We start from the raw sequence: 4,177 nt of genomic DNA, 5'->3' as shown, positions 1-4,177 counted from the left end.
CATGCTCTGAGTCAGGGTCTGTCACTGTGTTCCTGGGCGACCTGCCCAAATCCTGCCCCTGGGCAGGGCAGGAGGAGGCTTTGTGTCCCTGTGGTGTGGGGTGATGGAGCCTCGAGTAGATCTTGCATGGAAATGCCTTTGCTCTGGCCTCTGGAACAAGCCTTTCCTGCCCCATGGCATTCCAGCCCTCAGTTCTTAGTGATGCCTCTTTGCGATTTAGGGAAAAAGTAGATCACAGTTTGAGTTTCTCAGGCCCTCTCAGGGGTTAAAAACAGAGAATGTTTGGGGAAAAGGTTTGTGCTGATGGTGCCTGTTAGGAGCCAAAGGTCTGGAAATGATTTGTGATCTCAAAACAGAAGACATCAGGTAGGGTACTCAATGCTGAACTTCGAGGGTGTTACTCTTAAATCCTGGGACTGGCTTAGAATTGCAATAATTAACAAAATAATTTCAGCATAAAGTGTGGGGTTTTTATACTCCTTCCCTCTGCCCTGTTCCTGTAGCCTAGTTTGGCATTCACAGGAGGGAAATCACTGTACACATTTCCTGTCCATGGGAGATACTTGTGCTGCACGGCAATGCCGTCCCTGCATCCCTGCCAGCCTCCACTCCCTGCCCCAGTCCCAGAGTGAGGCACTGGCAAGAGCTTCCCTGCTTACACAATCCTGCTGACAGAGACCAAGGCCAAGCCCAGAGCAACTGCCAGGGCCTCTCACTCTGCCTTTGCTCTTTCCTTCCCACTCTTAGCCATGGGTTTTCCATCCTGGTTTGCTGCAGCAATCTCTGCAATTCAGCTTTGATTCCCACTGAGATTTTTTTCCTCTCCTTTTTCCAGTGAACAGCTCGACTCTGAATTTCCCCACTCGACCAGCAGGGATAATCCCAGCATGCTGAGTGAGGCTGAGGGATCAGACTTGCTCCAGTTCACATCTGTCACCTCGTCCCTAGGCTGATGCTGGTGCTTCCCAGAGCATTGTTCCTCCAGTGCTGGTTACACTGAAGCATCTCTCTCCCAGGCCAAGTTTTTAGCCTCAGTGGCTCATACCCTTGGTGATGGAGTTTGTGTAGCCTTCAGGTTTGACTTCTGAAATTGCTGCTCACACGTTTTGCTGATATCACATGGGCTGAGAACATCACCACGCTCCATTCACCACAGGTGATCTGGACACCATTGTATCCCCACGGGGTCATTTTAGTTGCAAAAGTCTAGCAGAGATAACTTAGGAAAGGGTTATTTACACTGCAAACCTTCCCCAGGTCTCCTGGCAGGCGGGTTGCTTGATGGGGCACCCACCCAGGCTTTTTGCACATTTTTGTGATTGTGAAAGCTCTTCCGCAGAGGAGCTTTTTATTTGCACATGGCTGGACAGCACTTGGCACATACTAAGTGGCCTTAGCGGCCGCTCCTGTGATGCGCTGCAGCCTTGCCCGGTAAATAAGATTTGATGTGTTTTTCCCTTGCTGATTTTTTCCCTGCTGTAGGCTCCACTGCTGCGTCTCTCCAAGCCACCTTCCCAAAGGATTATTGCCACCAGTCCATGAGGAGCAGGCAGCTCCATCAGCGCAGCTGTCTCACTGTGTGCTCTTATCAGCTTGGCTCATCACAGCAAGACCTCTACAGCCTCCCTGGAATTTCTGGCAGATATTATCACTTCCCAGGTATAATACATTACCTTTTAATAAATTAGTATGTGCCTAACTTTAATGACCCAGGGAAAAGTAATCTTTAAATTGATGGTATCCTTTTAAAAGAATTTAACCAAAGATAAATCTTATGTAAATTGTGCAGTGTGTTAGTTATATCCACCTTGAAATTACTGAACAGGCAGCCCCCAGCTTGTGGGAAATTCCAATTTTTTAAAGACACAGCATAGAGAACAACAGTTCCAACTTTCCCTTCCATTGCTCCATGCACCACCAGGGGTGTTTGGGTCCATATCCCCTCTCTGGGCTATTTTGCTGCTGCATAATTAAAAAAAATGTAATTCTGGAATTTTGTACTGCAAATTCATTCACAGCTGCACAAACAGCACTGCCCATCTCAGGGCCATAAAACTACCCTCAGTCCCAGCATGGGACACACATGAGCCCTGCTCCTGGCACAGTTTGGCCCTGACCATCCAGGAAGCTCATTACAGATCCCATTCCATGTACCCATGTAAATTTGTCAACCAGTAACTGGCAGAATGGTGCTTCAGGAGCAGAGCGTTCACTCATTTTGTCTGTTTAGCTCGCTGGAGCCTATGAAGGAGTTTAATTTTTCATACCCTTCATTAAAAGAGACCACAGGGAGGACAAATGAGCAAGCAGAGCCATAAATACATTACAGATGTGCAGAGTTTTCTTTGGGGGCTCGAGTCAGAAGTGATTTGGCTGGAGCTGTCTGACACTCGCACTGTGGCGTGGCTGTTGCACAGAAGGATTTCTCCTGTGGCACAGAGGGAAGGGCACAGAGTGTACAGGCCCAAGGCAGATTCCAAAGGCACCTGATTGTGCCTGCAGACTTTTCCAGTGCCAGAGGAAAGCAGGGATTTTCTCTCACGAGCTTTGAAAACCAAGGCTGGTCTGAAGGATTTCTGTGTCTGCAGCAATTAGGAAGATGGAAACACAAAAATTCACTTGGCAGGAAGCACGGTGTTTTGCTGACACTCCAGGAGTTTTCTCACAGGATACTGAATGAAAACCATTTCCATCACATTCCCAGGTGAAGACCTGCATTAGCCTGCCATGCAAGAAAGCAAATCATGCCCTGCTTGGGCTCTGAAACCATTGCCAAGCCCTGAAGAAAGAGTAGAGAAGGTGAAATTTGTCCCTTAATTTCCTGAAGACTGATGTGATGATCACACAGAGCCCTCAGAAAAGAATCTATCAGTGTCACATGTTGAGCGGGGGACTCTCGGTTCAGGCCACCCCTTCCCATCCCTCATCCCCCTGGCTTTTCTCTCACGTATTTATACCGCAGGTCCCTGACCTCTCCTCTTCTTTGGGCCCGTGCCAGGCACAGTTGTTTGTCCTGATGTACAATTCCCCTGTGGGCTGTTCCTGGTCCAAGGGGCCATGGATCAGGGGAATGACCCACAGGGACAAACAGCCCTGGCCCTGAACATCCCCTTTGGCTGCAGTCTATCCAGGCAGGCATCTCCCGTGGGATGATCAGCACCAGCACTCTTTCACTCACATGGAAAGTAAATAGTGACCATGAGAAAACAAGTTAAAAAGGAATACTTGCTCAGATTTGAGGCATGCCCTCCCTCAGTAGAAGTTCACAGTACCAGGCATTAAATGAGATTTCTGAGAACTCCATTCTTTTTCATGGAAGAGATGCCAGGTTAGTCCTGAGGGCACAGGGTCTTGTGGGTATCTACATATGGCTTGTGTTTAAAAAAAAAAAAAAAAAAAAAAAAAATCAAAACCATCTCAGATACTTCATGGTGGCAATTCTGAATTAAAGCATTGATTTTTCAAAGCATTCAGTTTTGTAGTTTTTTTAAAGGTTATTATTACTTTGAAGTTTATAAACACTTAATACTGGAAAAGAGAAAAACAGCCCTCATTTATCCCAGAATTATTTAGATCCTTGTTTTCATGATGAGAGTCTTTGGCACGGCTTATGGAAGATGAAAAATTCACAAAGTGCAAGGCATAAAGAGGTGCATGACTTTGGCAAACTTTCCTCAAAAGGGATGGGAACGTTGTTTTAGGAAGGGTGCCTTTGGATGAAAGAAAAACAAAAAGAAATTATGATGGAAGAAAACAAAAGCAGCTTCACAGCAGGATTTAACTGGCAAAACCCAAGCAGCATTATCTTCTTAACCCTCTCACTACTAAGAAACAAAATTCTGTCTAAACCAAATTTTCCTTGTAGTCATTCTGTCCCTCTCTATGTGTTCCAAGTAACAATGTCCTGTTATTCCCCTCCTTCACTTCTCAGTCTACAGGAACTATTCTTGCATGTCCCAAATGCCTCTGATTTCATTGCCAGCCTCTAAAATATTCACTGTACCATCTGGAACACCATTTCTCACCTGAATGTAAGCAAGAGCCTCTTTTGAATTGGGAGATCTGCACAGCATCTCTGAGATATGCCTGGATCAGCTGCACTATCTGAGTGCAAAGGGCTTATCATTACTTTACAAGTGGTGTTTGTAGAGCTCTGATAAACAGAATGATTATCTTA

General features: G+C 46.1%; 1 long non-coding RNA gene across 1 annotated transcript; it reads left to right on the top strand.

Moving 5' to 3' along the window:
• Nucleotides 1-792: 792 nt before the first annotated feature.
• Nucleotides 793-4,177, top strand: LOC117244448. Its single transcript, XR_004497572.1, has 2 exons — nt 793-1,659; nt 2,705-4,177. It is a non-coding gene; the product is annotated as an uncharacterized LOC117244448 (long non-coding RNA).

Source organism: Parus major, chromosome 1A, assembly GCF_001522545.3.
Source record: "Parus major isolate Abel chromosome 1A, Parus_major1.1, whole genome shotgun sequence".
Taxonomy (NCBI): Eukaryota; Metazoa; Chordata; class Aves; order Passeriformes; family Paridae; genus Parus; species Parus major.
Note: the sequence above shows the minus strand (reverse complement) of the source record. Positions and strands in the feature narration are given on the sequence as shown.